General features: G+C 41.8%; 1 long non-coding RNA gene across 2 annotated transcripts in view; it reads left to right on the top strand.

The window, feature by feature from the left end:
* The window catches only part of LOC308666067, a 180,395-nt gene that overhangs the window by 104,202 nt on the left and 51,121 nt on the right, over nt 1-25,072 (top strand). Inside the window, exon 3 of one of the 2 annotated variants that reach the window (XR_014026020.1) lies at nt 12,419-12,509. The exons of the other annotated variant lie outside the window; for it this stretch is intronic. This is a non-coding gene — a long non-coding RNA (uncharacterized lncRNA). The remainder of the gene's footprint in view (nt 1-12,418; nt 12,510-25,072) is intronic. 2 annotated transcript variants of the gene reach the window in all.

Genomic DNA, 25,072 nt, shown 5'->3' with positions numbered 1-25,072 from the left:
GAACAATGTCTGCAAATTCTTATGGTAGAAATAGGCACAGATGTGCTGCATTAGAGTTATGCTCTCAAACCATTTTGCTACTTTTGAAGAGCAGTTGTGGCACCGCTGCCTGTCCAAGTCAGGCTAGATTATTTATGGCCCATGAATACCTCTTCCCCTCTCTCAAAACACAACAATAAATTAAAGTATTGTTGCCCCAAATTAAATCACCTCCTCATTCTGCCTAATGATAGGGCTGGTATTAGTTCCAATCCTTGGAATAAGTATGTGTCCAGGGGACTCTACAGGAGGGAAGTCAAGAAGGAAGCTGATTTGATTTATTGCTCATGCCTGTGCACAAGAATCTACTCAACTAACGTTCAGTCCTAAATTGGTGCTAGATAAGAGTTAATAGAATTTGGGTGTGTGTGTCTGTGTGTGACTGGATGTGGATCACTTGTGGGAAAGTAGCAATTCCAGGCTGATTCTTCTTTTGACTCCATCCCCAGGCCCTGCCTCTTCCTCTCCTATATCATCCTCATTGGCTAATTGGAGCACATTCAGAATCTAGAAGTGATGCAAACACTCGCATCCTCTTTATTTATTCACTATGTGTATTGAATATTCAATAGCCCCCCCCCCATCTCAACAACTGACTTTGGCTGGTGAGCAAAATTAAAATAAAAACAATTATAACAATACAAAAATTGAAAGACAAAGCAGCTAAGAAATATCATACTCCATAATCACTAACAGAACCAAGAAATGGGTCCCTGCACACTACTCATTCCACATAAACATTTCCCAAATCTGTGAAATCATCCTCAAACTGTTCCATATTCCTCCTGCCAAAAGATACCCCATTGTCTTGAAATTTTCTGCCCACCCCCATAATGCCTCTCAGCGATAGACAACCCTTTACTCTCCCTCCATCTAATTAACCTGCAAGCAGCCGCTTGAGACAGGCAGAAAAGGAAGCTCTTCTTACACTAGAAGATCAGTCAGGTGATGTACAAGCTGAAATGACCTATTATTATCCTGATCGCTTGTGTAGTACCTCTTCTGGGTTCCATTTCACATCCTGCACATCTCAGGTGTCATCACTCAGCCAGATGTTGAAGTCACAGCCATGTAAATCCAATTGGGTTGTTGAAAACCACTCTGAACGCTAAGGGTCATAACCTATGATGCACAGATTACCAAGATGAGGACTATTATAACTAAATGGTGCTTTTAAAAAATCCCCTCTATTAATGCCACAGATGTCGGTGGTAACTGTCCTTGGAAGCATTACCTAATCCCCCTCTTTGCAAATTCCCATAATCTAGCTCTCATAAAACTTGTGTGGATTATTGAATGAAGGGCCCTTGGGAAGCCTAAAAATAAGGCTCAGCTTGGATGCCTGTGCACCATAGACTCATTCCCTGGAATAGCTGCCAGGTGTTTGCAGTCAGTCTCCAGGGGATGATGGAGGGAAGTCTTTGTCCAGGATCATTCCCGCCCAGGAGGAGAGGGAATGTGGCAGAGCACAGAGGTTGCAGGAGTAGCTTGTGGCTTCCTTCTCTCTAAGGGGTCATTTCCTAGACAGCTGTGAAACAAAATGAATGGGAAAATAGAGTGATCTATCTCCCTGTCCAAATTATACCACAGGATATGCTGTTTTGCCCTCAATATTTACAATGAAGCTGTCACGAAGAACAAATGCTTCTGAATGGGAAAGAATGCAAGGTTGTGCCTCTGTGTGTGTGTGTGTGTGTGTGTGTGTGTGTGTGTGAGAGAGAGAGAGAGAGAGAGAGAGAGAGAGAGAGAGAGAGAGAGAGAGAGAGAGAGAGAGAGAGAGAGAGAGAGAGAGAGAGAGAGAGAGAGAGAGAGAGAGAGAGACTGCAGAAATACCTCTGCCCCCAAGAAAACTTCTATAGGATTCATAGGAACAGCTATAAAATGACAGTTTATGATTACAACTGTTAGGATGTTATGTTAATACCAGAAGGAGGGAGAGACAGACTCCAATCATCTCTAATCTTTCTAAGGTGAAAGGCTCTGATTGCTGCAATGGCCCCACATAAAGAAAAAGAGAAAAGAAGCAAATGGGAGAGAAAGGACAATTTCTTCAACATGTAGCTGAGAAATATGATGTGTGATCTCTTGGGTAGGATGTATAGTAAAACAAATACCTCTTTAGTTGTCATATCAGCTTAATTTGACATGATATCTGCTCTTAATTAGTTGCTGGTCTTAAACATTTTTCTCCCTGAAATAGGAACATTTTCTGTGAGAGTTAAGCAAATTATTTGCTCTTTCCCTTCTGGAAGAGTCATGTTGTTTGTAATGTTCCCAGGAAGTCTGTATATAGTTTTTCAAAGCCTAAATGCGGCACACATACTGTATATTTATGTACAGAGTACACCCAGTTCTTTTAGCCTGGAATTGCTCATCATGAACAGCTTTTTAGGAACACATCAATCCAAATTCCCAGTTGCCATACAGGGGTCAATGTTGCTCTTTAAGATCTGGATTGTAGTTTTTAGTATTCTGAAATTCTACTCCCTGTGTTTAGAGCTGACCGTGAATGTGATTCCTTAAAGAGCTTAGAAGCACTGCATACAGACCTTAAATACATGTTTGGAGTTTAAAGTTCACAAAAAGCACCGATGGTGGATGTGAGGGGGAAAAAAAGATTTTATTTCTCTGTAACATTAACACATTTTTTTTAAAAAAGAATCAACCTCTCCCTAATTTGGAAATTTCTTAATCAGGTATTAAATCATTTGGTGGTCTTGGTGGATTACATGCCTAAGCAGGTATGTACAATTTTGTAGGATGAAAATAATCTCACTGAGTGAAAGTAGTGTGGTATCCACTATATATTTTTCCTCTCATTACACACAGAAAAAACAAAACAAAACACTTATTTGAAGGCTGCATAGAAAGAAAGAGGGGAAAGCTGCTAAAAAGAGATAGTGGTTACAAGAAATTTTAGAGCATACTAAAATACAGACTGGGACAACTCATCATGGCCATCTCGCCCCAGCCATCTTGTTGTGGCCAATTCACCATGGTCATCTTGCCATGGCCAGCTTGTTGCAGCCATCTTGCCACAGCTAACCCAGCATGACAACCTCACCATGGCCATCTTGTCACGGGACAACCTTCCATGGCCAACTCACCATGGAACAATTCCATGCAGGATAACTGAACACAACAAATATGTATCACAGTTCCTTTGACATTATTTCCATTGACAAAAATGGAAACAATGTAGAAGAAACAGTGGTGGATAACCTTTATTACTTTGAGTTACCAAGTGGATTGTCCCATGGCGAATTGTCCTGCAGCAAGTTCTCCATGGTAAGATGGCCCTAGTGAGATGGCCATGCTGGGTTTACAACTGCAAGATGGCCACCACAAGTTGGCCATGATGACCCACTGGAATAAATGCTGTTAACTCTGTTACTGTGTCTTCTTCCTGGAATTAAACTGTGGGTATGTTGGGAAAGATTGAAGGCAAAAGGAGAAGGTAATGGCAGAGGGTGAGATGGTTAGTGCCATCAATGCAATGAACATGAATTTGGGCAAACTCTGGGAGACAGCAAAGGACAGGGGGGGCAGGTGTGCTATGGTCCATGGGGTTGCAAAAAGTGGGACATGACCTAGCCACTGAATAATAACAAAAGTTTTGCATAAAAAATAATGGAGGAAATGAATGCTATACCTGGTTTTTGCTGGCCAGAACAAGAGGTATGACATCAGTGACTTTCTTACTCATTTTCTTTCTACAGGAGTTGCTATTATGTAATTATTTGTATGATTATTTTTTTCCTCTCCTGCAATTGTTCATCTACCGCTTTCAAGGATGGAATATTTCCTTCTTTGTACACACACACAGTGGTATGAAATGGCATGTACATCTAGCAAATCCTGGGGTCTCTTTCACTACATGGCCAGACCACCCATTGGTGGGGAATCTGGGGTACTTAGGAGAGAATTGTTTCTTATGATTTTATGAAATCAGTTGAAATGAATGTTTACGGTTTTATACAATGTATTGTTTTCATTTTGTTGTATGATATATGTTTTACTGGTCCTGTAAGCTGCTTAGATTTGCCTGATCATTGTGGCATCAAAGTACTTATAAATAATGAAATAAGCACAGGATCCAGATGCTGATAGAAACCTCAGAGTGGGTAAGTGAGGAATGCTTAAGCCTTCACCCCAAACTCTTCCCAAATCCATTCACCATTTAAGAGTATACAAAGCAAATACATAGAAAAAAATTTTCTTTAGCATCACTGTTGATGCTAAACAGTGTTAAAGAAGAAAGACACCAGGAACAGATCTTCATCTCACTTGCTGATACTATTTCAGAAGACTTGATATTCCCTTCCCACATCCTCGTTAATGGAATATCAGTGTCTTGGGGGGAAAAGTCAGTAATACACATCATGCAGCACAACAGCTCTGGAGCCTTTGCGCTGAAAATAAAGGTAAAGTAGTGAATTCCCAAGGAAAGATTCAAATGTACCTACTAATAAGCAAAATGTTCAACATGTTTGACTGGAGACTGAAAAGAGCTAGAAAAACAAGTTAATGATCTTAAACCTCTAGGAAATGCCAAAATTATAAGGTCATTATCTATCCAGGTTTCCGGTAACAGTGATAAAATCTTTCTTTTTTTGTTGAAACTTTATATTTAAGTTTGAACTGAACTAATTTGCTACTCTTGAAGGACTTAGTTTTAATTTTCTTTAGAATTAAGAAGGATACCATGTTTCTCTGAATATAAGACAGGTCCTATATTAATTTTTGCTCCAAAAGACACATTAGGGCTTATTTTCCAGGGCTTATATTCGTGGAAATACAGTACCAAATGCGTCCGTCTGGCTGAGAATCTTAACTGGGGCTTATTTTTGGGACGGGGCTTATATTACAGATATCCTGAAAAATCATGCTAGGGCTTATTTTCCAGTTGGATCTTATTTTTGGGGAAACATGATAGTATCATTTGCTGGATAACACTAGGAAGGGGAATTATTTTCTTCAAGCCCCTCTTGTGCATGTTTAATTGGATCACAGTGGAACAGATTACTGGACTATGTTGGTGTTTTAGCTCGTAATCTGAACAAATCTTTTCTTAACAATGGGATGTCTTCCATTGAGGACTAGGCCATGATTCTATATGAACCATTACTACATATATATATAGTTTTTAATTGGTTAGGTGCCTAGGGTCACTTGGCAATTGGGTGACCATATAAACTGAGTAAATAAATAAAACTGAAGGCTAGAAAAATCATGCTTAGAGCAGTTTGGGAATGAAATCAACTTATCTGGGGGTGGATGAGTCTTTCCATATTAAAAGTCTTCAAGTAAGAGTGAAACTCTCCCCATTGGGATATTTCCCCCCTCTCTGGATTGTTAGCATTAAATGAGAAGCTAAAATGATAGTACAGAAGTTCCTTAACTGTTTTATAGTCATAAAACATAATCCAGCCAAAATTCAGTCCTTCATCCTTAATTCCCATTGCTTTAGTAAGCAAGTTAAAGACATACCAAAATGAAAGCAGAATTCCACTTGTGGGATTTATAACTGCCTAACATCTGCACTTCCTCTGTTTACATTCAGGGAATGCTGCGATCTGTTTTATCCATATATTGAAAATCAGTTATCTGAACACAAATGTCCCTTTTAGATGAATGAAATCAGTTCTCGTGCAGGTGTCTTAGGTGTGGTAGGAGAGAAATATTTTTATAAAACTTCTGACAAAAAATACTCCACCCTGAAAACAAGTTTTGATGTGAACCAAATACGAATGTGAGAAAGCTTTTTTTTCATACTTGTCAGAAGTTTCATAAAATTGATTCAAATATACTCTACATACACAAATATTGATGTCATCTCTACAATCTGGATTTAATTTCTCACATTTAAGTGAATTTGTTCTCCATCATCAATGAATTAGAGGAGCCAAGCTAGTCGCAGGCATTAATCCTGGTTTTTCTTGTTGGAACTGTAGCCTGCTGATTTCTAGTTGGCAATAGGTAGTTGCCATTGTGTCCTCAAGAGGCCAGTTCCTATACATTGCTCTATATAAACCCCTACTGACCTTTGGCTCTTCGTCTGAAATATGACCGTAAAAATAATGAGCCCCTGAATAGCTTTTGGCAATTATACCATTCCTAGAATGAAAAGACATTGTCATTAACATGTAGCATATAGACACTGGTTTGCTGGGATTGGCATGCAGCCAACTGAAAAAGGGAGCTGGCTTTAAAACTGACACAGGTTCTGTGGGATAATTAGGAGGTTTTGTTTGAGTTTGTTGATATAAATGTACAGAAGATTAGCCTTTCCCCTTTTGGCTCTGGATAATGATCACAGTTAACAGGTGGCAAGCTAATGACAGAATGTGAAATTAATACTTTGTTTCCCGCTACCTTCATTTGTTATTCTTCTGTAGAGGATTTGTTCAATAGAGATAATTTTATCTGCTCCTCCTCATTATCTTTTTTGCTTTCAATTCATGCTGCAAATGTACCTTTTCTAGAACAACAGATGTTTCAAGTCGTATCACCATCCGATGTAGGAAACATAAACATAAACATTTGCAACCATCTGGGCTATTCACCTGCCATCTTGGTTGGGTGAAGAGTAGGAGATGGCAAATTGTAGCCTATTCCTCATACATGCTTCTCAAGCAAGGAAGTTGTATGACTTCCATTCTTTCCTCTGTTTGTTCCATTGCTGGCAACTTTAAAGGATTATGAAATAGGGAGGGAAAACTTTTTTCACGCTCCACTCTTCTTGTACAACTTGAGGCCATTGCTGTGAAATATATTCCCATTTTTATTGGGAATTAATCATGGCCTTCAGAGTATGAGAAAAGAGAAGGCAAAACTGCTGAGACTTAGTTGTGTTACAACCCCAGCATAGCCAATTGTTGCTGCACTTAAGAATTGCAGTCCACAATTTATGCACTTGTGTATTCATTAAATTACTGTATAACCTGCTTTTGTGCTCTGATAGACACTCAGATTAACTAACAAAGTAAAAAATAAAACTAAAAATAAAATATTACTAATATAAATATCAACCAACAGTTAAAAAATACATCTTTTCAGATATTCTAACTAATGTGTAATGGATTGTGTGGATGAACTTGTGGGAGATTCTTCTTAGGAATCAATCAAACAAGAGAGGTAGGAGACCCAGTAGCTTAATGGTAGCAGGTTGTTTGGCAGCTGGTTCCATAGGTGGGAGCAGCTAGGAATAACCAAAGACAATCCTCAGTTGACTGTGGATCCTCCTGGGAAGAGGAATCCTGAGGATTGCAATATCTGGTAGGAGCTGTTGGAGAATCGGGTCTCCATCTTTCCTCTCAGCTGTTTGGGTTTTTTAAGCATGCATGGGTTTTAACTGCATATTTTGAATTTTCTTTTTTTCTTTTGATTTTTTTTCAAAGTTAATTGAGTGGTTGAAGATTAACCCCATTTTAATGTGAAATCTTTAATGTTTTTTCACTGTTTCAGCCTGCTATTCTGAATTACTTTTACTTTCTCCATATGAAAATTGATGGATATTTTTTGGGTAGTGAAGGTGACCTGTTTGGATTTTCATTTGCATCAGATTTTCACTACAGGGGTTTTGCATTTTTTTCATTTTTAAAAAGCTCTAGTCTTTTAATCCACTAATTTGTTAATAATTCATGGATATTTTCTCTTGCCCCTCCCCAAATTCTTCTTTATTCTGAGAAATATTATCTCAACATTCTCTGTGGCTACTTTGTTACAGCATATCTAACTCCCTGTCCTGGAAAGGAACTGTTTATTTCTGGTTGTGAATGCCCAGTTACAGGATTGGGAAGCCTTTGAAAAATGAAAGCTTTTGTAACCTACAAGTTCAAAATTGTAAACTTTGGTAAAAATCTGATAAAATAACAAGGGTTTTAAATAAACCTAAAGAGGCTATCTAGTCACAAGCATCTGTAGCCAACCAGGCTCACAACTGGATGGATTGGAATCTAAATTGCTGTTGGAAGATTTAAAGGAGAAGGAACTTGGTATGGAAATTGCAGGTTCATTGGAGAATGAATCTTATAATACAGATTTTTTAAAAGCTTTCATGGAATAGCAGGGAGGTGTGGCACTCACACAAGGTCCAAAATATTTCTTTGAGATCAGTTTTGAAGCATGCATAGCCCTATTATTCATTTTTGCTCTGCCCACTCCCTTTGTAATGATGGATGAGAAAACCCCAGGATTTCCTCAAGATTGTTGTTGTTAGCTGCAAAGTCGTGTCCGACCCATCGCGACCCTATGGACAATGTTCCTCCAGGCCTTCCTGTCCTCTACCATCTTCTGGAGTCCATTTAAGCTCACGCCTACAGCTTCAGTGACTCCATCCAGCCACCTCATTCTCTGTCGTCCCCTTCTTCTATTGCCCTCGATCTTTCCCAGCATTAGGCTCTTCTCCAGTGAGTCCTTCCTTCTCATTAGGTGGCCAAAGTATTTGAGTTTTAGCTTCAGGATCTGGCCTTCTAAAGAGCAGTCAGGGTTTATCTCCTCTAGGACTGACCGGTTTGATCGCCTTGCAGTCCAAGGGACTCGCAGGAGTCTTCTCCAGCACCATAGTTCAAAGGCCTCAATTCTTTGGCGCTCAGCCTTTCTTATGGTCCAACTTTCACTGCCATACATTGCAACTGGGAAGACCATAGCCTTGACTATACGCACTTTTGTTGACAGGGTGATGTCTCTGCTTTTTAGTGTGCTGTCTAGATTTGCCATGGCTTTCCTCCCCAGGAGCAAGCGTCTTTTAATTTCTTGGCTACAGTCCCCATCTGCAGTGATCTTGGAGCCCAGGAAAATAAAATCTGTCTCTACCTCCATTTCTTCCCCATCTATTTGCCAGGAATTGAGAGGGCCAGATGCCATGATCTTGGTTTTCTTAATGTTAAGTTTCAACCCAAGTTTTGCACTCTCCTTCTTCACCCGCAACAAGAGGCTCTTTAGTTCTTCTTCACTTTCTGCCATTAGAGTGGTATCATCTGCGTATCTTAGGTTGTTGATATTTCTTCCGGCAATCTTAATTCCAACTTTTGATTCATCTAGCCCTGCCTTTCTCATGATGTGCTCTGCATATAAGTTAAATAGGCAGGGTGACAGTATACAGCCTTGCCGGACTCCTTTCCCAATTTTGAACCAATCAGTGGTTCCGTGTCCAGTTCTCACTGTTGCTTCTTGACCCGCATATAGGTTTCTCAAGAGACAAATAAGATGGTCTGGTACTCCCATCTCTTTAAGAACTTGCCACAGTTTGTTATGATCCACACAATCAAAGGCTTTAGCATAGTCAATGAAGCAGAAGTAGATGTTTTTCTGGAACTCCCTAGCTTTCTCCATGATCCAGCGTATGTTGGCAATTTGATCTCTAGTTCCTCTGCCTCTTCGAAATCCTGCCTGTACTTCTGGTAGTTCTCGATCCACATACTGCTGAAGTCTAGCTTGTAGGATTTTAAGCATGACTTTACTAGCATGAGAAATGAGTGCAATGGTGCGATAGTTTGAACATTCTTTGGCACTGCCTTTCTTTGGAATTGGAATGTAAACTGATCTTTTCCAATCCTGTGGCCACTGTTGAGTTTTCCAAATTTGCTGGCAAATTGAGTGTAGCACTTTTACTGCACTGTCTTTTAAGATTTTGAATAGCTCAGCTGGAATACTGTCACCTCCACTAGCTTTGTTGTTGCTCAGCTTTTCTAAGGCCCACTTCACTTCACATTCTAGGATGTCTGGCTCGAGGTCAGTGACCAACTCATTGTGATTATCTGGGACATTAAGCTCATTCTTGTATAGTTCTTCTGTGTAATTTTGCCACCTCTTCTTAATCTCTTCTGCCTCTGTTAGGTCCCTGCCATTTTGGTCCTTTATCATGCCCATTTTTGCATTAAACGTTCCCTTCATCTCTCCAATTTTCTTGAAAAGATCTCTGGTCCTCCCTATTCTATTGTTTTCTTCTATTTCTTTGCACTGTTCATTTAAGAAGGCATTCTTATCTCTTCTAGCTATTCTCTGGAATTCTGCATTCAATTGGGCATATCTATGTTTTTCTCCCTTGCCTTTTGCTTCCCTCCTTTCCTCAGCTATTTGCAAAGCTTCCTCAGACAGCCATTTTGCTTTCTTGCATTTCTTTTTCTTTGGGATGGTTTTGGTTGCTACCTGTTGTACAATGTCGCGAACCTCTGTCCATAGTTCTTCAGGCACTCTGTCTATCAGATCTAATTCCTTAAATCTATTTGTCACCTCTACTGTATATTCAACAGGGATATGATTTAATTCATACCTGAGTGGCCTAGTGCTTTTCCCTACTTTCTTCAGTTTAAGCTTAAACTTTGCAAGGAGAAGCTCATGATCTGAGCCACAGTCAGCTCCTGGTCTTGTTTTTACTGACTGTATAGAGCTTCTCCATCTTTGGCTGCAGAGCATATAGTCAATCTGATTTCTGTGTTGACCGTCTGGTGATGTCCATGTGTAGAGCCGTCTCTTGGGTTGTTGGAAAAGAGTGTTTGCTATGACCATCGTATTCTCTTGACAAAATTCTATCAGCCTGTGCCCTGCTTCATTTTGTACTCCAAGGCCAAACTTGCCTGTTATTCCAGTTATCTTTTGGCTTCCTACTTTAGCATTCCAATCCCCCATGATGATAAGGACATCATTTTTTGGTGTTAGTTCTATAAGGTGCTGTAGGGCTTCATAGAACTGGTCAATTTCATCCTCTTCAGCACTGGTGGTTGGGGCATAGACTTGGACTACTGTGATATTGAATGGTTTGCCTTGGATTCGAACTGAGATCATTCTGTCATTTTGAGGATTGTATCCCAGTATTGCTTTTCCTACTCTTTTATTGACTATGAAGGCTACTCCATTTCTTCTGAGGGATTCTTGCCCGCAGTAGTATACCTGATGGTCATCTGAATTAAATTCACCCATTCCTGTCCATTTTAGTTCGCTGATACCTAAGATGTCGATGTTCAGTCTTGTCATCTCTTGTTTGACCACGTCCAGCTTTCCTTGATTCATGGATCTTACATTCCAGGTTCCTATGGAGAAAAAATCTTTACAGCATCGGACTTTCCTTTCACCACCAGACACATCCACAGCTGAGCGTCCTTTCGGCTTTGGCCCAGTCGCTTCATTCTTTCTGGCGCTACTAGTACTAGCCCTCTGCTCTTCCCCAGTAGCATATTGGACGCCTTCCGACCTGAGGGGCTCATCTTCCAGCGTCATATCGTTTTGCCTTTTGGTACTGTCCATAGGGTTTTCATGGCAAAGATACTGGAGTGGGTTGCCATTTCCTTCTCCAGTGGATCACGTTTTGTCAGAACTCTCGGCTATGACCTGTCCGTCTTGGGTGGCCCTGCACGGCATAGCTCATAGCTTCATTGAATTACGCAAGCCCCTTCGCCACGACAAGGCAGTAATCCATGAAGGGGTTCCTCAAGATACCCATGATAAATAACTACTATGGAGATACTCTTCCATCTGTGTTTCAGATGTCACATTATTTTAGGTAAAAAATGTCATGTTTTTCAAAATACACTTTGAAGGGACTAAAAATTGCATTTTAAAGTAATATTTTCAGATTAAAAAACACCTTTACATACGATTACATTTGCCTCATTTTCTCTACTGAGAGATGAAACACATTTTGTCAGCCTTATGAGGTGGTCTGCAAAAGAAGCTCACCCAAGAGTATTAGTACTATGTTTACTGCAAGATTACATTAACCGAATTTTGCAAGTCTGAAACTACCTCTCCTGTTCCTGACTTCCACACTTCTGAGAAGCTTTCCCTTCTGAGAAGCTTTCACCACCCCTTTGGATTCAAATTTCACTTATCAGACTATTGTCTAGGTGTAGCTCTTCCTCCTGTATCTCGATGTCAGTCCAACATATCATTACATATTTAACCATCCTTTCAGATTGTCTTCAGAGGGATTTAACCCCCTAGCTATAACTTCTGTTATTGCACACATTTTCCATTTCTTTGCATTCCTCTTTCCATTTCATTTTTTTCTGCCTAAGTTTTCCTCACTTTCTTTAACTCTTCCAAGATTGTCTGTTGTCTAGGTTTATGAGGTTGGTGAAATTGCTTTGTGCCTACATGGTGTCAAGGTTGTGGCCTATGTCTGGAATTTAAAATAAAATAAATCAAGGGCAGTATCCAATCTCTGCCTGAAAAAATGCTTCTTTGCCTTTAACGAGCATGGCATGATTTATTTACTGTTAGAAAAGGCAGTATCAGGGTCTCTGGCTTTTCTCACTTCATTGTCTATGCTCCATCTGAGTGCTTCAGATTCCAGAATGCCACCTTGAGTACCAGTCTTCTTTTTTACGTCTATTAATTATAAAATCCTTCATATAACCATTTCTGTCCTTCATCCTAGGTAAGATTCTCTCAAGCATACAAAAGAAGTCTGACTCTGATTTTGCATTTACTGAATAAATTAAAAGCTGAAACATTTCCTCAAAGCCATAGTAAGTATCAATGTAGGGAGGCAGATCTCCATAAACTTGTTAACCTGATTTGTAACAATTATCTTATTAGTTATGTCAACTTATTTTAGCATTAGATATGTCAACATAATTCATCAAGGTTAACTTAATGGAGAGTTAAAGCTTTTTAAGTTGAAACTATTGTTTCTCACTGATGTGTAGGCTAGAGTTAAAAATGTCAATATATTCCTTCATGTTGTTTTTAATATTCCAGAAAATATTTCTAAAATCTTCAATAGTGCATGTTAATGCAGTATTGAAATGAAAGCTTGGCTAGTTAAGATGACCTTAGAAAGGAGGATCAAAAGGATATAATAAGTATCAAATCTGAAAAAATTAAAAGAATTCAATTTATTTCAGTTTTTTTAGCTATTTGAATATTGTGTATTTTGAGTTTATTCTGCGTTGTGGGGAAGAATATAGAAATATTCTTTTGTGTTTCATTTTGAGGATGAAAATCTAAAAATATTCTCAATCAGTAATGTTCACAATCATAAGAACCGATAATCTTATCAATGAAGATGCAACTCCCTGAAAACGTATCTCAAACTCAATAGAATTAACTTATGAATAGGAACACGTAGATTTCTCCTTTCTGTCTATAATGATTGAGCACATGATACCCTAAGCACTTTGTACACCAACCAGTTAAGCTGCTGAGTGCTCAGCAAACTGAAACCAGTCTTATACTCTGGTTTATATGGTGTGCTTCCATTTTCCCAGTCCTCTGGGACACCATTCCTCTAGAGACACTAGGGTTACTATATGCTCTTAAGGTCTGGATTTTCCCCCCTAAAAGTCTTTAAGATTGGACTTTCATCCTCTCTTGAAGAATATTGTGTTATTTGCTGATAGTTTTCTTTGGTTATTTGGTGTAAGTGTTGTTTAAATTTTCACTGCTTTCAATTATGTTTCTGCATGGGGAAATATTAGGTGTTCTGCATTATGTATGATTAGAATGGTATCTAAGCTTAAATAAATAAATATAAAACAGTGCTTATTTGATTAAGATCAGAGTCATTATAGATGGCTAAGCAGAATAGTCACCCATCTCTTAATCTGGAAGATAGAAGGAAGATTTAACACATGAGCTGATAACGTATAGCTAAGATAACTAAACTTTTCACAAAAATGGATTTCAAATTATGACTCTGGTACTCCGGCCTAACCATAGACTCATAGAACCATAACATTTCAGGAATCCACATCCATAACAAATAGCTGTCCAGTCTCTGCTTACACACACCCAGTGAAGAGGCAGTCATTTTCTCTTTGAGTAATAGCTTCCACTCGTCCTATGGTTAAAATAATTTTTCTAACATTTTTTTATTCCATGTTCCATCCTTTAGGATGCCAGAAAACAGGTGTTGTCCTTCTATATGTCATCCTTTACATTCCACAGACTAACATCAAGTTTCCTATGCTGTTTTAAAAATATATGCTCTGATTAGTCTTCTTTTCTGAAGGTTAAACTTTCCCAATTTGTTCACACTGTCTCCATGGGACTTAATTTCTAGTTTGTTTGTTTTTATATTTTGTGTTCTGAGGGAAGAACTTTGGATTTATTTCTGTAAAATGACAGTCTGTTATTTTCTGCTGATTGTTTTGAATTTTATTTCTGTCTCCTAGCTATTTCACTCAGGATGGTGTCATCTGTAAATTTAATATATATTCCATCCATCTTCTCATCCAAACTGCTAATAAAAATGTTGAATAGTACAGTGCCGAAGACTGAATGTTAGCACCTCACCTGATATTTTGTTCCAGTTTGATGAGGAACTACTAATGAACATTTTTAGCCATCTTTTTATTCATTTAATTGTCATGCCATGCAGCCAAAAGATAACTAGCTTGCCAATCCAAATGTTGTGAAATTTCTGCTGAAATCAAGTGGCTACATTTTCTCCACAATCTGCTAAGAAAATTACCTGTCTTAAAAAAGAAAATGAGATAAGGTTATCCTGGGAAAAGCTGTGTTTGACAAATCCATGTTGACTTATTACAGTGTTTTAAAAGTGCTTATAACTTAATTACTAAATTATCTGTTCTAGAATCTTGGCAATCCATGTTGACTTATTACAGTGTTTTAAAAGTGCTTATAACTTAATTACTAAATTATCTGTTCTAGAATCTTGGCACTTATCAATGTTGAACTGGCTCATCTCTTTTTTTGGCTTTTAAAAATCAGGAAAATTCACTCTTCTTCAGTTTAATGGCACATATTTTCCCCTTTCCCTGTATTTCTTACAAATAATCCATTAAAGACCATTACCTTGCTTCTTCCATACCCTAGCATAACATTGATTGGGTTTTATGGTTTAAACCCTTTCGAAGAACACATCCTCTAACCATACCTCTATCAATCTCAGCCCCATTCATTCTGTTTTACACAGTTGCCTGGTGGGATGTATACTATTTCTGAAATAAAATAGAACTTGAATAGTTTTGTCTTTTCTCCTACTAGCATTTTGCCATCCTCAGTAAGCAGCTGGTGAACTGATTCTTTTCTCTTTATTTTATTTGGAGCTATTATGAAGACTCCCTTGTGGTTGTTCTTAGCTGTAACTCATACTGAGCTTTACGTTTCTGACCCCATCTGTATAGTTCTCAGCTGTCTGTACTCTTTTCTTTAATGATTCCTATTTCCATCTCTTAAATAATGCTCTTTTTTATTTTCAGATCTTTATTACGTTTTTGGGAGAGATAATATGGCTTTTTGTAGTGTTTCTATTTTTAACTTGTTGGAACTATTTGCCAGAGCATTTTCAGTTTTGTTTTAATTTAATTTTCATTTTTTTAAAAAACTGAGATACATCTATTATTTTGCCTTTTTGGCTGACTGCATTTCATTGTGCCTTCAGTTGTATTTGTCAATGAAATATATGATTGGTGGGATGGAATATAGTAATGTTAGTATTATGAACCATATTTTCAGAGACATCCAATCCATTCCTACCCAATATTGGTGTTAGAGCCTTCTAAATTTCCCTGCACATTTGTTTGACACTATAAATATTTATACAGAATGAATGTACTTTCTGGGATTTATTCCCAAATGTTCAATCTTTCATGTATGTGCTATCCAATCTAATTTCACTCAAGGAACAGTTTGTCATCTTGCTTGTAGTTTTCTCTTATTTGAATATTTGAAAATCATTACATCGCCCTCATTCTAAGGCCTTCTCTTCTTCCAAGTTAAACATGACCAGAACTTTGATGTTTCCTCCTATAAATGCTCTCTCTTATCACTGCTGTGCTCACCGGAATGCCCCAGCAGCTTCTCAAATTGCAGAGGCCAAAGCTGTATAAGGTGCTGCAGCTGCTGGAATCCAGCAGGTACTTCTGACGAAACTCTCATAAAACATTAGATTTTTAAAACTCTTTTTCAGTGACAAAATCACTTGGCAAGTCTTGCCTCATTTAAGGACACACATAAAACATGGATCATATGTTACATTAAAATAAGAGAAATATGCTTTCACAGATGTTCTTTCACTAGGTGCATTTGATTGGTAAAATGTATGATTCTTTAAGTACTTATTATGTAAACTGTATTTAAAGCAGAACTGATGGACTAATTTGTGACTCAAAACTTCTAAACGATTCCAGGCTGAAGAAGACTACATTAAGGAAGTCCTCTCCATCATTACTATGCATATAGAAATCTGGTAACATTTCCATGATTTGAGTTCATCCAATATAAAAGACATTGAATATTATTTTCAAAATCATTTGCCATCTTAAAATTCAGCTGGCATAGACTGTTCCCTCTCAGGTGTAGAGCAAGAGTTATAGTCTAACATGGCTTTTGTTCCTTGTTAATTACCCACATGGATCTTAATTTTTAAATCAGTGCAAGATACACTGAGGAAAGCTGGAAGCAATGTTATAACAATGTTTTTTTTCAAATTAAAAAATGAACGCTAGTGGCTGAGTGGAAATCTTCATATATTTATTATGCATTCTTGAATTAACTTCTTTACTACTAACAAAAATTGCATGAGGAATGAAAACACAAGCATATACATTTGCCTAAATGATCCCAAATTTTATATAAATAAAAATGCGTTTACATGTCAGGAGGAAGATGACAGAAACAGAAATAAAATAGCTTTTCATGGTCTAGATCAAAGGTGGGGAAACATAGCCCCTTTATGACTTATGGACTTCAACTCCCAGAATTCCTGAGTCAGCTGAGGAATTCTGAGAGTTGAAGTCCATAAGTCATGAAACAGCCATAGTTTCCCGCCCCTGGTCTAGATGGATGAGAATTGACTTATAGGCTGTTACCATAATATGCGGCTACTATGATTCAAGAAGTTAGTCTTCTGGTGTGTTGTTTTAAAGGGAAATTTGGTGGTGTGGTGGGTGAAGTAGAAAAAGAGTAAGAAATAAAATAAGAGAGCAGTGGTGCCATTTAGTTCATTAACATTATAGAAATGATAGGCAAAGCTGGCATATAGCAAGACCAAATCTCAAAACTCATTGCTTATAACTCTGTCATATTCTTTCATTTTTTTTACATCTTTATACACTGATTAGATTTGGTACCACTGCAATGAAACCATATTCGGTGGTTAACAACAAATCTCAACAGCATAAGAATAGTATAGCTAGAATAGCCCAGTAAATAAAGTACTCGTAAGAAAAGTAACAATAGGAATAACCGGCGAATGGTATCATTTCATTTTTACCAAGACTCTGAAACAATTCAATTGTTAATAACTTTTGGAAGGTTAGTGATGTGGGTGCAAGTTTGATTTCTAAAGGGAAGCTGTTTCACATGCAGACCCAGCCATTCAGGAACAATACCCGTAGGGCAATTTGTGCAAATGAGGAACCAATAGCAGTTTTTTCCAGGACACAAAGGTCAGAGGGTCTGAACCTGCATGGAGAAGGCAGCCCATAGGTAACTCTTAGCCAAGCCATTCAGTGCTTTATATTAGAATCATATCAGCACCATCTCTACTATTAAGAAGCTAATGCATGTCCTGAAACATTGATGTATTCAAGATAATGAGTGCCAACCAAGAACCGGACCACTATTTTCTGGATCAACTATTCCTTTCTAGCTTCACAGACAATCCTGTGCAAAGAACATTTGCAGTGGTCCAAGCAAGTAGTGGTGAGGGCATGAGTTGATTTCCTGGTCTATTTTACCTAGTAAGGTTATTGGGTAATCAACTCCACAGGTAAAGCTATAATTACTTTTCTGAAATTGGCTATAATAATAGAATTTATCATCGGATTATCTCTAAATTCGACTCAGATTTTCAAAAGCAGCAATGACAAAAGACATAGAAAGAAATAGAGAGATGTAATAACATACCAAAAATTGTTTTTATATGATCAAGCTGTAGTATGGGGAAATTTTGCACATAAAATAGACTTTCTCTTGGACCTGGGAGGAAATGAACAGTAAAGGAGAAGCAATCACAGAGGAAGAACACTTTTGTTTGAAAGAAAAATAAAGTAAAACGACTAGACATATGTTCCATTTGTGTACTATTGAGTTGGGTGGATTTAAATTCAGTGAATATGATCTACTTATGGTCCTCCTTTTCCTTCTTCTTCATATGCCAATAAAAGCTCTGTGATAATCTTACACTAGAGTAATCATAACCCCAATCCAAATATATGTACAAAATTAGAAAAGAAATTGCAATACAATTTATAACTAGCCAAGACTATTTGATCTATCAATTTCTAACATAATGTCTGAATATGGCTACAGAATTGTATACAGCGGTGGGATTCAAATATGTGAACAACCGGTTCTCTGTGTGGATGCCGCTTCTGGAAGTCCATTCTGGGCCTGGGCAACAAAAAATTAGTTACCGGTTCTGCCAAAGTGGTATGAACTGGCTGAATCCCACCACTGTGTATAGCCAATAGTAGATATCTAGACAGTCAAAAACAGAATTGAGATCTTTACTTTTTATTTTTCTAGTGAAATAAAAAGGGTTTTGAGGCAACTATGTTATTTTTATAGACCACTGAAATTAATATAATTTGCTTCTGAGTAAACTTTAGCATTTCCCCCCCTATGCAGATGTAATAAAGTACATAAGACTATTGATTGCAGAATGTAAACATAATTTCCTGAACATGTAGGCCAAAATGTCCTTCAGACATTTTGGAACCACGGTTCTTAGAACTTCTGATTATTAGCCATGTAATTTGAGATTTACAAAATTTATGACCATAAACTGGTAAATGGACATGTCTTTATCAATCAGATTTAGAACAAATGGGTCAGCTGAGAATGCAAAAGGAAATATGCTACAAGATCATTTCTTCAAGATCATTTCTTTTTAAGGGAATGCCTAAGATAGTGTTTTTCTTAATGTTCAATTTAATAAAATCTTGCCAGTTTGAGTGGTAATTAAATATTAGATATTTCTGAAAAAGTGTAAAGCATCAGTTGTTTGGTGTTCAAAAATTCAAAGAAAAAGCATTTGCTACTATCACATGGGTAAAAGTTACACCCCAAGGTCAGTAATAATTTTTGAACTTTTGTAAATTTTATTTCCCGTGGGCTAAAATATCTCTGAATGGCAATGCTCAAACATCAGCCTAACTGGTTTATATATTCTGAATGAGCCACAGGATAGGTTTTCATGGAGAAGCTGATGTATGATATTAAACATGTATTCATTACAATAAAATGCTTTTTCCACCATCATTTCTTATACTCTGTAGAAAAAATGTGCCTTTTCATCATTCAAAGTAACTGAAAAATGTGTTTAAATGAACCCAGGAGTTTAAAATAGGAATTAGACACTATTAAATGCTTCCGTCTTGCCACCCCCCGCCGTGGGGATGCGGAACCAACTAGATGGTACCACCCTAGGCGTTTAATGGACCCTGATGGGTTCCAGGCAGCGCTGGGATCCCCACCTGCCTCCGTTGCTCACAACTCGGCGGATGCCTTAGTGGAAGCCTGGGAAAGGGCAGCCACTGAGGCACTTGACCGAGTTGTACCCTTGCGGCCCCTGACCCGGTGCAGATCCCAACGAGCTCCATGGTTCTCTGCGGAGCTCCGGGAGATGAAGCGTCGGAAACGGGGCCTAGAGAGCTGTTGGAGGTCCAGCCGATCCGAATCCGACCGGTTGCGACTAAGAACCTATATTACCGGTAGGTCTTATCTCGCAGCGATGAGGGCGGCGAGGTGTAATTACTTCTCTGCCCTCATCGCGTCCGCAGATAATCGCCCGGCCGCCCTATTTAGGGTGACTCGCTCCCTCCTTAATCAGGAGGTGAGGGAGGATCCCTTGCAGGGTCGTGCCGAGGAGTTTGGTCAACATCTGTCGGATAAAATCGCTCGGATTCGGACCGGTCTGGACTCCAGCTGGGCAGAGTCTGATGATCAGGACACGGGCGGTCTTGTCAACGTTATCTGGGAGGAGTTTGATTCTGTGACCCCTGAGGAAGTGGACAGGATTATGGGGAGGTTGAGCTCCACCACATGTTTATTGGACCCGTGCCCTTCTTGGCTGGTTTATGCAGCTAGGGAGAGGACACGAGGCTGGTTCCAGGCAGTTATATCTGCTTCTTTGAGTGAGGGTAATTTCCCCACCGTCTTGAAGGAGGCGGTGGTGAGACCTCTCCTCAAGAAGCCTGCCTTGGACCCAGCTGTGTTGAACAACTTTCGTCCAGTCTCCAACCTTCGCTTTCTTGCGAAGGTTGTTGAGAGTGTGGTGGCGCATCAGCTCCCTCTGGTCCTGGATGAAGCGGATTATCTAGACCCGTACCAATTGGGTTTCAGGCCCGGGTACAGTACGGAGACGGCATTGGTCGCTCTGGTGAATGATCTCTGGAGGGCCCGGGACAGGGGATATTCCTCTGTCCTAGTCCTATTAGACCTCTCGGCGGCTTTCGATACCATCGACCATGGTATCCTGCTGCGGCGTCTCAGGGGATTGGGAGTGGGAGGCACGGTTCTTCGGTGGTTCTCCTCCTATCTCCTGGGACGCTCACTGTCGGTGTTGGCAGGGGGGCAGAGGTTGACCCCTAGGTCTCTCGTTTGTGGAGTTCCTCAGGGGTCGGTCCTCTCGCCTCTCCTGTTCAACATCTACATGAAACCGCTGGGTGAGATCATTCGTGGTTTTGGAGTTGGGTATCATCAATATGCTGATGATACCCAACTTTTCATTTCGACCCCAAACCACCCCAGTGATGCCCTCGCTGTGATGTCCCGTTGCCTGGAGGCGGTTCGGGTCTGGATGGGGATTTAGATTTAGATTTAGATTTATTGAGATTTTTATACCGCCCTTCTCCCAAAGGGACTCAGGGCGGTTAACAGGGCATAAATATAAACAACAGTACAAACATTAAAAGATAATTAAATTAATGCCCAAGTTAAAACCAGAATAATAAAACAAACCTATAAAAAACCCAAGTACCCCCATCAGGCCAGACCCGCTAGTTCAAATAAATGGGTCTTCAACCCGCGACAGAAGGATCGGAGGTCTGATGCCATCCGGAGCTCAACCGGCAGTTGGTTCCATAACGCCGGAGCACCCACAGAGAAGACCCTCCCCCTGGGGGCCACCAGTCGACATTCCTTGACAGGAGGCACCCTGAGGAGGCCCTCTCTGTGGGCGCGCACAGGGCGGAGGGGAGTCGACGCCGGCAGCAGGTGGTCCTCGAGGTATCGCGGACCCATGCCATGTAGGGACTTAAAGATCATAACCAAAACCTTGAACCTTACCCGGAAGACAACTGGTAACCAATGCAGCTCACGGAGCAAAGGTGTAACATGGGAGTACCGGGAAACTCCCAAGACAACTCTCGCGGCCGCATTCTGTACCAGTTGGAGCCTCCGAGTGGTCTTCAAGGGAAGCCCCATGTAAAGAGCATTGCAATAGTCAAGACGAGAGGTCACAAGCGCATGAGTGACCGTACACAGGGCATCCCGGTCCAGATAGGGCCACAACTGACGCACCAGACGAACCTGAGCGAAAGCCCCCCTAGTCACGGCTACTATGTGGTCTTCTAGGGTAAGCCGTGAATCTAGGAGGACTCCCAAGTTGCGAGCCCTATCCACGGGGGGTAAAAACTCACCCCCCATAGAAAGCGATGGAACATTTTGAATGTCCCGGGATGCCGGAATGTACAGCCACTCAGTCTTGTCAGGGTTGAGCTTTTAGACCATTTCGCCCATTTTGGCCCGTCTACTCTTTTGCCTGAATATATAATTTTGTCTGCCTCCCCCTCTCCCCTTTGGATTTGGTCGGTCCTGGGTATCAGCCATGGTGGGAGAGTGGCTGACTTTTACATCTGCAGCCCCATAGAGGTGGGAGCTCTATGGGGCATGCCTACCCAGAGTATATCTTTGACCATCCCCAGGTACAGAGTTGCAACTTGCCGTGAGAGGGCGGGGGTGACCTGTTTACTGGGGCACCCAGCTAAGTGGCAGTGCAGCTGGGTGTGGACCCAGATATTTTCTTTTCCGGCCTTCGACCCTCCTATGGACTTGATCATCTCCAGGACTACCTATTCTGGACTTGCTGGACTAACATGCGACAATATACTAGCACGGACTTGCTCGCCCTCAGGGGTGCCCCCCTCGCCTGGGTGCGACCCGCCTCTTTAAATTCTAACCTCGATGAAGGGCCCGAGTTTTGGGTCTCTGAGAGATGGCTGGGCAGGGGTAGGGGCCGTCAACATAAATGTAATAAGAGGCCCCTGATTTTGTTTTTATCAAAAATTTTTACGGGGTTGGGGAGGGGGGTGGGAGATAGGGGTTGTCTGGCTTTGGGGGGCGGCCAATCAACCATAGTTCAGGCCAGACTTGGGTCTGACCGCGCGGGGGGAGAACGAGGGGTCGTTGTCTCCGGGGCTCATGAGCGGGTCGTGGGATTACCAATTCCCACGACGGGGAATGGCAGCAGGCGGATAGACAGGGGGCCATATCGTTACCGGGAGCGCCGTCTCCGCTATTTGCAAGCGGTGGGGCGCTCCGACCCTCTGCTTCTTTCCCGAGGTTCCGGGAGCGAGGATGTGCAGCCTCCTGAGCTCCGGCTGGTGTACCTGAATGCCAGGTCCGTGGTCAACAAAGCTCCCCTTATTAGGGATTTAGTTGAGGGTGAGCATGCGGACCTGGCTTGCATCACGGAGACTTGGTTGGGCCCAGAGGGTGGGGTCCCTTTGGTTGATCTTTGCCCACCAGGCTTCCGGGTGCTACACCAGCCTTGAGCTCAGGGTAGGGGTGGGGAGACCTTATGTCCGCGGGAGACCACCGTTCCTCAGATAGTCGGGTGTGAGTCTCTCTTTATGAGATTTGGCTCTGGGACGCAGTTGGGCTTGCTGCTCGTGTACATTTCGCCTAGTCGCGTAGCGGCAGCCCTGCCCGAGCTGCTCGATGTCCTCTCAGGGTTGGTGGTTGAGTTCCCCAAACTTATAGTTTTGGGAGACGTCAACCTACCATCCCTGGGAGGTTCATCTGAGCTTGCTCGGGAGTTCATGGCTTCCATGACGGCCATGGACCTGACGCAGGTAATTTCTGAGCCAACTCATGAGGGAGGCCACACCCTTGACCTGATTTTCTTATCTGGACGGTGGTTGGATGATCTTGGTGGGGGCTTTCCATTTATTATGCCCCTGTCATGGACCGATCATCACCTCCTGCGGCTGGTCTTCCATTTTGCCACCCCCCGCCGTGGAGGTACGGAGCCAACTAGATGGTACCGCCCCAGACGCCTAATGGATCCTGAGAGATTCCAAGCGGCGCTGGGGTCTCCACCTGCCTCCATTGCTCACAGCTCGGCGGATGCCTTAGTGGAAGCCTGGGAAAGGGCAGCCACTGAGGCACTCGACCGGGTTGTACCCTTGCGGCCCCTGACCCGGCGCAGATCCCAGCGAGCTCCATGGTTCTCCGCGGAGCTCCGGGAGATGAAGCGTCGGAAACGGGGCCTAGAGAGCTGCTGGAGGTCCAGCCGATCTGAACCCGACCGATTGCGGTTAAGAACCTACATTAGGTCTTATCTCGCTGCGATGAGGGAGGCGAGGTGTAATTACTTCTCCACCCTCATCGTGTCCACAGATAATCGCCCGGCCGCCTTGTTTAGGGTGACTCGCTCCCTTCTTAATCAGGAGGTGAGGGAGGATCCCTTGCAGGGTCGTGCCGAGGAGTTTGGTCAACATCTGTCGGATAAAATCGCTCGGATTCGGACCGGTTTGGACTCCAGCTGGGCAGAGTCTGACGATCAAGACACGGGCGGTCTTGTCAATGTTATCTGGGAGGAGTTTGATTCTGTGACCCCTGATGAAGTGGACAGGATTATGGGGAAGCTGAGTTCCACCACATGTTTATTGGACCCGTGCCCTTCTTGGCTGGTTTATGCAGCTAGGGAGAGGACACGAGGCTGGCTCCAGGCGGTTATATCTGCTTCTTTGAGTGAGGGTTATTTCCCCACCGTCTTGAAGGAGGCGGTGGTGAGACCTCTCCTCAAGAAGCCTGCCTTGGACCCAGCTGTATTGAACAACTTTCGTCCAGTCTCCAACCTTCGCTTTCTTGCGAAGGTTGTTGAGAGTGTGGTGGCGCATCAGCTCCCTCTGGTCCTGGATGAAGCGGATTATCTGGACCCTTACCAATCGGGTTTCAGGCCCGGGCACAGCACGGAGACGGCATTGGTCGCTCTGGTGAATGATCTCTGGAGGGCTCGGGATAGGGGGTATTCCTCTGTCCTAGTCCTATTAGACCTCTCGGCGGCTTTCGATACCATCGACCATGGTATCCTGCTGCAGCGTCTCAGGGGATTGGGAGTGGGAGGCACGGTTTTTCAGTGGTTCTCCTCCTATCTCCTGGAACGCTCGCAGTCGGTGTTGGCAGGGGGGCAGAGGTCGACCCCTAGGACTCTCGCTTGTGGAGTTCCTCAGGGGTCGGTCCTCTCGCCTCTCCTGTTCAACATCTATATGAAACCGCTGGGTGAGATCATTCGTGGTTTTGGAGTTGGGTATCATCAATATGCTGATGATACCCAACTTTTTATTTCGACCCCAAACCACCCCAGTGATGCCCTCGCTGTGATGTCCCGTTGCCTGGAGGCGGTTCGGGTCTGGATGGGGAGGAACAGACTTCAACTCAACCCTGACAAGACTGAGTGGCTGTACATTCCGGCTTCCCGAGACACCTGGGATGTTCCACCTCTTTCTATGGGGGGTGAGCTTTTACCCCCTGTGGATAGGGCTCGCAACTTGGGAGTCCTCCTAGATTCACGACTCACTTTGGAGGATCACATAGTGGCCGTGACTAGGGGGGCTTTTGCCCAGGTTCGCCTGGTGCGCCAGTTGCGGCCCTATCTGGACCGGGAGGCCTTGTGTACGGTCACTCATGCGCTCGTGACCTCTCGCCTAGACTACTGTAACGCTCTCTACATGGGACTTCCCTTGAAGACTACTCGGAGGCTCCAACTGGTACAGAATGCGGCCGCGAGAGTTGTCTTGGGAGTTTCCCGGTACTCCCATGTTACACCTTTGCTCCGTGAGCTGCATTGGTTACCAGTTGTCTTCCGGGTGAGGTTCAAGGTCTTGGTGATGGT

This window comes from Vipera berus (assembly GCF_964194415.1).
Source record: "Vipera berus genome assembly, chromosome: 1".
Classification (NCBI taxonomy): domain Eukaryota; kingdom Metazoa; phylum Chordata; class Lepidosauria; order Squamata; family Viperidae; genus Vipera; species Vipera berus.
This window is presented reverse-complemented; position numbering and strand designations above follow the sequence as displayed.